Source organism: Aquarana catesbeiana, linkage group LG02, assembly GCF_042186555.1.
Source record: "Aquarana catesbeiana isolate 2022-GZ linkage group LG02, ASM4218655v1, whole genome shotgun sequence".
Classification (NCBI taxonomy): domain Eukaryota; kingdom Metazoa; phylum Chordata; class Amphibia; order Anura; family Ranidae; genus Aquarana; species Aquarana catesbeiana.
Window position 1 is genome coordinate 591,134,426 of NC_133325.1, and position 13,138 is coordinate 591,147,563.

Genomic DNA, 13,138 nt, shown 5'->3' on the forward strand with positions numbered 1-13,138 from the left:
TGTTCACATATTTCACTCAGTACAAATTTCCTTTAAAATCAAAGCCCCCCTCTCTACCACAATTATTTAAATCCTCTTTGGTTCTGGCCTGGATACCAGTTCCAGCATCGACGGTGGGCGCATACAAGTATGAGGGCTCATTGTGCTGGGACGACCGGTGCTGAAGGGGATTTCTGCCCATAGAGAGGTAAACTTTGCACAATAATAAAATGGACTGAGTTTGAGAAAACAACAATAGGTATGTTTAGTAAAAATCAATATAAATTAATTTATAATGTTTAAAATGTTTTCATTTGCAGAAAGATTCTATTATGTGATCATCTGACACCATCAAGTTGAACAATATAGTTACACAAGAAGTGAGTTACAAAACATAGTACCATACAAGGATAACAATAGCAATTAAATATTCTAACATTTTACTATAGTGAATACTGCAACCCACACATTTCCTACTAATAAAATAATAGAATCAGGAAAAATGTGAAATGTTGAACGATAATAAAAACTATTGTCATTATCTTACCTTTCGATATATTTGAATATATAACATTTTCCATTTTACTGTGATGAAGATTTTCTAATCATTATTTGTGACAGTATGAATAAATGTTTTCATACAAAAGGTTGTTTCCTGTTAATTTTCATTATTTCTCTGACTGCATTGTCTGTGTGTTTCCATTTGGTGGTGCTAGAGATCCAATGGTTGTCTAGTCCGTCTTCATCGTGAAAATATAACATACTGTTTTGTTTCTGCGTTGCAGTTCAATTAAAATGCAGTAATGTAATCTGTAGTTAGTGTTAAAACATATAGTTAACAATGTGTTTATTTTTGTAAATGAGATAAAGTGCAAGTAAAAAAGTTGTCAGAGCAGCTAAATAAGGTATATTTATGCAATATTTATCATTCTGTATTCGGTTTTTTGTTTTGTAGTCCTGATGTTTTTACATTTAGGTTGTTGTTTAGGTCAATGCCTTTAAAGGATAAATTCACCTTCTGAAAATAAATAAATGCACATTTTTTACCTGCATTTTCAGAAGGTGAATTTATCCTTTATCCATCATTATTTTATTTTTTTCTTTGGAGCCTGTAAAGCATTGCATCCAAGATCAGCGGATCACAGGTGCAATGTCAGGTTCCAATATGGGCAGGCGGTTGCTGAAGTCTCAAAAACTCAACGGACTATGAGAGCACTCACCAGTGCTCCTCGCAGTTCACTGAACTACAAGCTGTCAGCCACAACGAAGGGTACTTGTAGACATTCATTCACAGAAACTGTGAATAAAATTATGCAGCCACATGGGCATAACTCTGCACGGCCTCGTTATTTTCAAATAGTGACAGTGGTCACAGGGAGAAGATCTTCCACCCGCTGTCACAGGGAGAGCAGGAGAGGCTACAGCTGCTGGAATATGTTACATGTTCCACCCTAAAAATTGGTAGAACATGTTCCAAAAGGTGAACTTATCCTTTAATGCAGTGGTTCTCAACCTATCTAGTGCCGTGACCCCTTGATAAAATTTCCCAAGTTGTGGGGACCCCTAACAGTAAAATTATTTTAGCGTGGGTTGTCAGCACCCAAAGCAAGACAAGTAATTTGCGCCCCTAACCCACAGACATTTAGCGCTCCCTGAGTCCCTTCCACTCTTACAGTATTAAAACCCTTTCTGGTACATTACATCTTTTTCTTTGTTTTTCTTTCCCCTTTATCTCTCTCTATGCCAATTTCTTGCCCCCCATCCCTCTCTAGCCCTCTTTCTTGTTCTCTTATTATTTCTCTCCCTTTTTCTTTGTTCCTTCCCCTCCATGTATTTTCTATTTGTATTCCTTCTCTTACTCCTTGGTGGGGGGGGGATGGTATGTGTGGCAGTGCTGGTGGGGAGTTCTGATCAGCCAACTTAGGTGCTCTTGATCAAGGTCATCTGCTGATCTGAGAACTGTAGTGGGGACTTTTAATGGCAACTATAATCACAGGTAGTGTTACTCACTGTAACTCCGGCTTCACTGTGTCTTCGACTTTGTGGTGCCCCACAGCAGTGACAACGATGCCGAATCAGGAGATAGGGTCTCCTCCAGCCCCTCCCACTTCATTCCTCACCAGTCAGCTGACCTCTAGTCTCTGCCCCCAGCCATGCTGTGACCTGAATGGGTGGCTGAGAAGAGGCTGAGTGGGCTGCCATGGGCTCCAGGAACAGCCCAGCTGGGAGGCCGCAAAAAGGCTGGGAGAGCAGTGCGGGCTTCAGGAACAGCCCAGGATTCGGTGACCCCTGGCAAATCGTCATTTGACCCCCGAGGGGGTCCCGACCCCCAGGTTGAGAACCACTGCTTTAATGTGAAAGAGCTCTAGTGGTTTTAATGTACAAATTATTTAAAGCCCTAATTTAGTTAAAAATCAGAAGTGCGTGACTATGCCCACCCTTTCCGCCCGCCTCCTCCATTTATAGTACATGAAACACAATCTATGAATGGAGGATGGGTGTATGATTGAAAGGTCCCCCCCTCCTTTCATAGATCATCTTTCTTTCACACAATGGAAGTACAATCAGCTTCTGTCAGATGGGCTTGTTGGACAGTTCTAATCGATCTTCAGCTGCTGATCAGTGTATTCTGACAGCAGAGAGTCCACTCTGTCAGAATATAGTGTCTCACTGGTGAAGATTCCTCTGTCCATCTCAAATGTGTTAATGGAGTAATCCGTTTTTTTGTTTTTTTTTCATTGAACGAAGAAAAATGATCCATCTAGGGCCAGCCGAACATTTAAACATGAATATCTGCACTACCATGTACAGAAACTTTTACACAAGGAAATATATTGTGTATTTGACACTAGAGATTAGCTTCTGGTTTAGTCTGAATATGGGATTTTGCTTGTTTGGTGGTTCAGCAATCGACCAAACTATGATGTTTAGCCGAACCCAACTTGTGGACGAAAATTCTTTGTTGATGTCAGAGGTCAGAGGAGAATGAGCAGACTGGTTCGGGATGAAAGAAAGGCAACAGTAACTCAAATAACCACTCATTATAACCAAGGTATACAGAATACCATCTTTGAACAGACAACACATCAAACCTTAAAGCAGATGGGCTACAACAACAGAAGACCACACCTGGTGCCACTCCTGTCAGCTAAGAACAGGAAACTGAAGCTACCAAAATTGGACAATAGAGGAAAAACGTTTCCCGGTCTGAGTCTTGATTTCAGCTGTGATATTCAAATGGTAGAGTCAGAATTTGTTGTAAACAACAAGAAAGCATGAATCCATCCTATCTTGTATCAACGGTTCAGGCTGGTGGTGGTGGTGTAATGGTGTGGGGAATATTTTCCAGGCACACTTTGGGCCCCTTAGTAACAATTACGCATCATTTAAATGCCACAGCCTACCTGAGTATTGTAGCTGACCATATATATCCCTTTATTACTACAGTGTACCCATCTTTTGATGGCTCCTTCCAGCAGGATAATGCACCATGTCACAAAGCTCAAATCATCTCAAACTAGTTCCTTAAACATGACAATGAGTATACTGTACTTCAATGGCCTCAACAATCACCAGATCTCAATCCAATAGAGCACCTTTGGGATATGATGGAATGGGAGATTCGCATCATGGATGTGCAGCCGACAAATCTGAGGCAACTGCGTGATGCTATCATGTCAACATGGACCAAAATCTCTGAGGAATGTTCCCAACACCTTGTTGAATCTATGCCATAAAGAATTAGAGCAGTTCTGAAGGCAAAAGGGGGTCCAACCCGGTATCAAAAGGTGTACCTTATAAAGGGGCTGGTGAGTGTATATAGCAGCAGCTAGTCATGAGGACATTGACAATTAGTGACATATCCCAGCCCATTCAGCTGTCAGCCAGGGATTCCCAACTGACAGATGAATTTAAACAAACAGCATGGTCCCCTGGAAAATTCATACCAGACCCCCCTCCTGAAGCATACCAGGCTACATGCCCTCATAAAAGTCTAGGTATAGATAATGAGAAGCCTTGGCCACTTTGCTTATAATCACTACGAGTAGTGCTTGGACCTTGAAGAAAAGGGGGCACATTCAGAAAGCTTTTCCTAAAAATTTGGATGTTAGTACTAATAAAAAAAGTATCACAAACAGTACTCAATTGTTCTTTGAACACAGCGAAGCAGTCAGCAGCTGTCATTTACTGACAATTTGAATGGCAAATTTTTCCTTTGTAAATGTCAGTCTTGTTTAATGGGTTATATAAAATATAAACCACTTTACAGGCAGGTTAAGGGCAACCCTCTAGGCATGTTATTTAAAGCAATTTTGCATTTTAATGTTTCACTTTAAGCATTATTAAAAATCACTGCTCCTTGCCAAGCTGAATTTTAGATTTTTTTTGCTTTGGAACAGGTTCCCCAAACCACGATACGCATGAAACTATACTGTGGATGCCTTCAACCTCTCATTGCAGCTTCCTCCCTGGGATCTAATTTGTTTGTCAGTTTTTTTTTTTTCTCATTTGTTATGCTGGCATTTATTGCTTTTATGTCAGTTTAGTGTGTTTGAACTATATTGGTTAGGATGGTTAGTTATATTTGGTATATATTAGGTGGCTAGTACATTGGTATTTACATTTCAGGGGGTTCTTTGATGAGCTTTATGGCATGTTTAATTACTTAATGCTGCCTTCTGGTGACCCTTTAAGTAAACTTTTACAGCATTGTGAAGGGCTCCCCTCCTCAAATGTAATGGTTGACAGGCTCTCCCAATCCTCCAGGGATCCCAGGTCCATGATAAACAGTTGGAACAGCTTTCTACAGGGGGGATGGGGGAACATCCATCCCTCCATCTCCTCTGTGACAAATAAACCTGAGAGCGATGATTTAATCACTTTCGGTTTTAGAGCTGTCACTCCGTGGCTGGTACAGGTAACCAGGCATGATCTGTGCTTGGTTAGCTGCTTTTGAGGGCAGGGGAAACATCAGGAGTCTAAGAGACCTTAGATGTCTCCATAAAAAGCACCTGTCACCTGCCCTTGTGATAGCTATACAATTTAATAAAAACGATTTAAAAAGTGTAAAAAAAAAAAAAAAAAAAAAACCTTAAAGAAAATAAATAAAAGTATTAAAAAAAATGAAAATGAAAAACCCTTGTTCCTCCCCCATGCATAAATGCAAATGAGAGCGCAAGTCTGGCATGTATAAATAAATGGTGATTGCACCACACATGCGAGGTATCACCACGAACACTGGAGTGAGAGCAATAATTCCAGGGCCCTAATTCATGATTGACTTTAAAATGATAACCTGTACAGGCTTTTAAGGCATCACCTATGGTCAACTTTAGGTACCGTATTTTGTTGTCATTTCACTGGCATGCACAATTTTTAATTTTGATATGTTTGGTGTCCTTTTACTTTGGGGGTACTTTTTAGCGAAAAATGCTGATCTTGCATGTATGTGAAAAATATCAAAATTGCCCTGGACAGCAGATGGTTAAACAAGCAGTGCAATTGATTTTTTTTTCTAGAGGATTGTTATAGCTTCACATTAAAGGAGAAGTACAGCCAAAGCTTGTTTGGCTGTACTGCTCCTGTGGATCACAGGAGAGCAGTTGGTTCTGCCCTCCCGTGATGTAGCTTTTATTTGTAACAATTTTTATTTTGACATGGCTTTATTTTTATAAATGATAAAATCACCTAGTAGACACGTAATGTTTGCCAGAACAAATAATATAAGTGGTTGTAAACCCTTGTGTTTTTTCACCTTAATGCATCCTATGCATCAAGGTCAAAAAACTTCTGTCACTGACTGACCCCCCAGCCCCCCCCCCCGTTTTACTCACCTGAGTAATTCCCATGCTGGAGATGCACTCTTCCCCTCTGCCTGTTGTCTCGGCTCTTGCTTGGATAGATTGATAGCAGCGCAGCCATTGGCTCCCACTGCTGTCAATCAAATCCAATGACTCGGGCGCTGGGGGGCGGTGCCAAGTCCGGCATCGCAAGATAACCTCCTGGGAAAGCGCTTCTCCTAGGGGGTTATACGATGCGGGGAGGAGCTACCAGCACCTCCGGGGGATCCCAGAAGTTGAGGATCGGGGCCACTCTGTGCAAAACGAACTGCACAGTGGAGGCAAGTATACCATGTTTTAAAAAAAAAAAAACAAACAAAAAAAAAACTAAACAAAACAAAAAACTTAGCTTTACAATCGCTTTAACTACTGTGTTTCTTTCAAAGTTGCACACAACTTTAGACTGCAAATTCAGGTATCTATCTAAGCAACAGGTATCTAAGTGGTAAATCAAGAGGGGTCACACTATGGGGTACTACTATCTTTTTTGGAAATAGCTGATCAGAAAAACTTCCAGTAGTATCCATATTTTTTTAAATACTTTTTGGTATGTAAAATGTATTTTTCAGGAAAATGTAAATTCCTTCTTTGATTAATAACACTTTACATCCATCGTAATTGCTTTTGGATTATATTCCTTGGCAGAGAATACATACAAAAACCTAAACCAAATGTGTGAAAGAACATTGACACGTCTTCAGTTTCATCTCTTACATGTTTGACACCTTCATAGACTACTAACAATGTATGCATTCTAGACCTTAAGTAGGAGCATGGACAAAAATAATTAGCAACATGAGCACAGTAATTATTTCACTTCTGATTCTGTGAAGAGAGCTGCAACATAGCTACCATGCTTCTCTGTGAAAAGCGGTTCTAGGTTCACTGTCTTTACTTATTTCTCTTGAATTGGCCTGTGTAAAAAAAAAAAAAAAAAAAAATCATGATAATTTTGCTGAGCACCAAATAGGTAATCCAACTCAGTATAATATAGTTTGAATATTCATAATACATGTGTTATAGTGAAATCCTAGTTTTTGTTCTGTAAAAAGTTAAATTAGGTTAAAATGAAGCAAATGTCACAAAATGTAATAAACAACTGTAAATGTAAGAGCTCATGAAATCTAAGTGCCATATGATTGCCACCATGAAGGTTATTTGGACGTCTGTTGTTTACCAGAGAACTGGTGCAGCAGATTGTGCAGTCATTTTAATTAGCGTCTTAATATACATGTTAGTCAAAGGATTGAAATTTATTTTCTCTGTAAGTGAAACATTTAACGCCAGACCAGAATAGTTTAATAGATTATTATGATTATTTTTTTATCAAGCATTTTTGGTGACGCATTTTATTACAGAAGGTCTGGTAACAGCTCAAGAGGCAGAAAAAGCTTTTTGTTGCCTGTGTGCATTCCTTGAGCAAGACCACAGGCATACAAAATATATATATATATATATTATATATATATATATATATATATATATATATATATATATATATATATATATATATATATATATATATATATATATATATATATATATATATATATATATACACAGGGTCAGACTTACTGAATTGACCACATGGGGGTCAATTCACTAAGAGTTAAATATCAATTGAAACAATGCATTAAAATAACGCATGCGGAAACAATTTTACAAATGTTCAATTCACTAAGAATTTGCAGGTAAATAGCTCATGCGGTAAAATACAGGTAATGCAGTAGTTACCACGTATTTTCATGGTAGCTGGTTGTTAAGGAGTGGGCCATTTCCTTAACAACGGATGACTCATCAGCAGAATGCATAAAAAACATGCCAGCAATTCTTAAAAATAACAGTGTGGGGGCCCCCCAATTTATACCAGGCCCTTCGGGTCTGGTATGGATTTTAAGGGGAACCCCATGCCAAAATATTTAAAAAAACAGCATGGGGTCCCCCCAAAATCCATACCAGGCCCTTATCTGAGCATGCAGCCTGGCAGGTCAGGAAAGGGGGGATGAGCAAGCGCCCCCCCTCCTGAACCATACTAGGCCACTTGCCCTTAGTATGGGGGGTACTTGTTGATGGAGAGAAGGGCTTCTTCCTTATAACCCTGGTCGGTGGTTGTGGGGGTCTGTGGGCAGAGGACTTATCAGAAAGCCAAATCCCACCCCCCATGGGAATAAGCATGGGGTACATAGTACCCCTACTCATTAACCCCCTAAAAAATGTGTAGTGCAAAAAAAGACAATAGACGTTTGACAATTCCTTTGTTTAAAAAATAATAATAAATGTCCCCCGTTGTAGATCCATCATCAATCATGGTGCCTGCCACCACTACTAACCCGGAAAAAAAAACCTCTGGTCCCATGGAAAGACTCCTGCTGTATGACAGTCCTTAAATACCTAAGAGGCGTGGCCACCCAGTGATGGGTTGGGACCGGAGGTTCTTTTTTCGGGTCGGCGATGGCAGTGAGCTCTGTTATTGACGATGGCTCTACAACCGGGGGGGACATTTTATTTTTTAAATAAAGGAATTGTCAAAAACGTGTGTTTTTATTTGCTTTTAACACTTTTTTGGCGAATGAGTAGGAGTACTATGTACCTCTGCTCATTCACATAGGGGGACTGGGATCTGGGGGCCCCCTTGTTGAAGGTGGCTTCCAGATTCTGATAAGCCCCCCACCTGCAGACCCCTACAACCCTGGCTGGTGGACAAGAGGCCCTTCCCCCCATAAACATGGGCATGTGACCTGGTATGGTTCAGGAGGGGGGGTGCTCACTCGTCTCCCCCCTTTCCTGACCTGCTGAGCTGCATGCTCAGATAAGGGTCTGGTATGGATTTTGGGGAATGCCTTTTCTTTTTTAAATTTTGGCGTGGGGTTCCCCTTAAAATCCATACCATACTCGAAGGGCCTGGTATGGTTTGAGGGGGGGGGGAATCCTGCACACTTTTTTTTTTTTTTTTTTTTTAATAATTTTTAATTGCCGGCACAGTTTTATTACATTCAGCTGTCAGTAGGAAACCTACAGACCGTTGATGAATCTTCCCTTGTTAAGGATGTGGTGGCCCACTTCCCGGCCTGCTCTGTAAAAACCAGCTATTGAGGGGGGACCCCCACGCCACATCTGAGCAATACTGCATGTGATGCCATGTTCTCAAAGCTAAACGCTCAGCTGTCGGCTAATTGCCAGCTCCTTCCTCTCCACAGTGACTCACCTGTTAATGGTCACATCTCTAGAAAGGCTCTCCTGTGTTCCTGTTAAAGACTTGCTTGGCTGATATTCCTTCTGGTTCCAGATCCTGCTTGCTGTTCTACTATGTTCATCTCTGACTCCCTGACGTTTTGTTTTTTTGTCTGACTATCCGTTCCGGTTCCTGAGCTCTGGCTATGTTATGACTATGTTAATTCTATTTATCTTTTTATTATTATCATTATTAAACAAGTGTGATTTAACTGTACTTCTGTCTCAGTCTGATTCATGGTTTCTGACAGTAGGCGAAGGCCATGAATTCAGAAGATGCAGTCAATCCACTTGTTGGTAATATTTTTTCCAGATTGGATGAGCAGGATCACCGCATGGAACAGTTTGCCATGGCTTTACAAACGCTCCTGAGTCACACGGCTCACCTGGAATCTCCCACTGTGGCTGTTCCGGTACAACCTGTGTTGTAGGCCATCCCTGCTGCTGCTCCAGTCTCTGTGCAGGCACCTGCCTCGACTATTACCTCTAAAAGAGGTATGTCTGGTTCTGCTCCACTTCCCCAGTGATTTGGGGGCAATCCACTCCAATGCAGAGGGTTTCTCAACTAGGTTGAGATATACTTTGAGATGCTGCACCAGGCGTTTGCAATGGACAGAAGCAAAATAGGTTTCATGATATCTTTGCTTTCAGAGAGAGCCTTGGCCTGGGCAAACCCTCTATGGGAGACACAAAAACCTGTTGTCTTGAGTTACCCAGAGTTTGTGGCTTCTTTTAAAAGGGTATTTGACGTTCCCGCACGCCCCGCTTCTGCTGCCAAGTGCCTCATGTCCATCAAACAGAGTACGAGAACTGTTGCAGATTACGCCATTGAAGTCTGTACTCTGGCAGCAGAGGTTGCTTGGAACAATGAGGCCCTCGTGGCTGCTTTTTCTCATGGTCTCTCCGATATCATCAAGGATGAGATAGCAGCCCAAGATATACCCACTGAGCTGGAGAAGTTGATAACGTTTTGCCATTCTCATTGACTACAGACTCTCTTTTAAGGAACTCTTGCAGAAGCCTCCTGTACGTTTGTCTCCAAACTTTGCCGTCCCACCCTTGCCTCCCTCACCTCCCATGCCTCCTGGTACTGAGTCGGTCTGTGAAGATGAACCCATGCACTCGGGCTTCACTCGTCTCTCTGTGGATGAGAGAACCCTTAGGAGGAGGGAGAGATTGCGCCTTTATTGTGGCCAGGCATGTCACTTTTTGAAGTCTTGTCCTACCCGTCCAGGGAACACCCGAACCTTGAGGTCCTGTCACGGACAGACCTTAGGTGGCATTGTTTTATCCCCAGTTATCCAGAAGGATAAGCCCCTGGTTTCGGTTACCCTTTCTTGGGCTGCGTCGTCCGCCGAGATACAGGCTCTAAAATCGACTCTGGGGCTGCAGCCCTGTTCATTGATGCTGCCTTTGTATCGAAGCACTCGATTCTGCTGCAGCTGCGTGACACTCCACTTGCCATTGAGGCTCTTGACGGGAGACCTCTGCAGCCTGCCCATGTGATTCATGAGACTGTCCATGGCCGTAGGGGCTCTTCACCATGAGATATTCCAATTCCAAGTTATTTCCTCACCTAAGTTTCCATGGGTTATTGGTTATACTTTGTTACAGAGGCACAACTCCTCTTTTGATTGGCTCCATTCTGAGATTCTCTCCTGGTCGCCACTATGCAGTAAGACATGCTTCCAGAAGTTAGCCAAGGTCCTGTGCACCTCTTCACTCTCCTCCCTGCCAGAGGAGTACTGTAATTTTAGCGTTGTCTTTGACAAAGGTCAAGCCGATAGTTTGCCTCCACACCAGTCGTGTAATTGCGCAATTGACCTTCAAACTGGTGCCATACCCCCTCATAGCCAGGTTACCCTTTGTCAGTCTTGGAGGATAGGGCCATGGAGGAGTATGTTGCAGACGCACTCTCAAGGTTTCATCCACAAATCCTCGCCTCCTGCTGGTGCTGGTTTCTTCTTTTGGAAGAAGAGCGGTGAACTGAGACCTTGTATTGATTATAGGGGTCTCAATCGTTTCATGATTAAGAATGCCTATACAATTCCATTGATTATGGAGTTATTTGACTGCCTCAAGGGAGCAACGGTTTTCACAAAACTTGATTTGAGAGGGGCATACATTCTCGTGAGGCTTAAGGAGGGCGATGAGTGGAAAACTGCATTTAATACCAGAACAGGCCATTAGGAGTACCTTTGGCCTTTGTAACACCTCTGCAGTTTTCCAGGAATTTATTAACAATGTTCTCCGAGATTTGTTGCAGTTGTATGGTGGTTTATCTCGACGATATCCTCATATTTTCCAAGTCCCTGGAGAGCCACCACACAGAAGTCTGTCGTGTGCTTCATAAACTAAGAGAGATCAATCTCTATTGTAAATTGAAGAAGTGCAAATTCCATCGTGAACAGGTAAAATTCCTGGGTTGTCATTTCCACTGCTGGTTTTTCGATGGACCCAGAGAAACTTTCAGCAGTCCTAAAGTGGGCCCGACCCATGGATTTACATCCTCTGCAGCATTTTCTTGGCTCTATATGTGATAGCTGCAGGAATCCCTAGCCTTGTAGGACAGGGACGGTGGTGACAGTGTCCAAATATGGCCACTGATCATATTTGGGCAGTGCCATTGACCAAATATGGCTATGGAGGACATCTTTGGGAGATTTTTACTTTTTAAGAAAGGTCTTCTGAAATGTTTGACCAGGGTTGTGGGGAAGAGGCCCTTGTCCTCATCAACATGGGGACAAGGTGCTTTGCCAGGGGGGTTGCCCCTAGCAAAGCATCCCCCCATGTTGAGAGCATGTGGCCTGGTATGGTTTGCTGGGGGGCACCCACCCCCCCTTTTCCTGGTACTTGGATTAATGGTCTGGGACACACACACACACTCCCCCCCCCCCCTTTTCTTTTTGCATGGAGTCCCCTTAAAATCCATACCAGAGGCAGAGATTTTTTTCTCATTCTTGCTGTAGGATGTGCTACAGAAAAAGTGGCATTTACAAAAGAAATCAAAACACAGTTTAAAGTGGAAGTCCAGCCTAACACTAAAACCACTACATCTACAGACATCCATGATCTAACATTAACCTACCTAGAAGAAGAAATCATTATACATACATTTTTTGAAGCCGATCCGGTCTCCCATGGCTACAGAGGACAGAGGACACAGCCGATAGTGGCTGTGAAATGAATGGGAAGTGACGATACCCATAAACTTACTATGGAGCTTCTGTTGTCGGCTGCCTTCCCTGCACCCGCCTCCACAGCAAATGGGCCGCTGAGAGCTCAGCATGGGACCAGACCACAGCGGCCTCAGAAAAGGTATGTATACTGATTTCTTCTTTGCAGGGCTAGAAAGGTTAGTGTTAGATCGTGGCTGTCTATAAATGTAGCGATTTTAGCGTTAGGCTGGACTTCTACTTTTAAAAATTGCAAGCAAATGAAACTTCATTGCCAATTAAAAAAAAATACACACAGACCTAAAGGTTCCTTACAATACATAACAGACCCTTAGGGGTCTGCTATGTATTTTGGGGAACCTTTGGGGTCTGTGTGAGGTTTTTTTTCTTTTAAAAAAGATGCCAGGAGGGAGATGTCATTTGCGAGGAATTAAATATTTAAAGCAACATCAGTGCTTTAAAAAAAATCACTACTCCCTGCCATTCAAAACATTTTTTTATTGCACGGGTACATATTCCCCAGAGCAATGCCCACCCCCATGCTTTGAGACCTTATTAGCCCAGAAAGTGGGCATTATTAGTTTGACAGATTTAGCTCCCATTGATTTAAATGCGTTATGGGCTTGACATCTGAACTTCTTTGACGTTCACCAACCCCTGCTTGAACCCATCCTTAGGGCACTTTGGCTCATCACTAATTGTGATGATCTGCCAGCTGATGATGTTCACTTGCGGCTACTATTGTCACACATGACGGATCCCCAGTCAGCTTCTCATTGTAAACAAACTGGCAAAAGATCCTGGGTGATGTCATGGATTAAATATGGTCATGATCATATCTGGTCAGTGATGTTTTCCATGATATTAGGCCAGTTCGTTTACAAACAGAAGCCAGCAGGATCAGTAATTTAG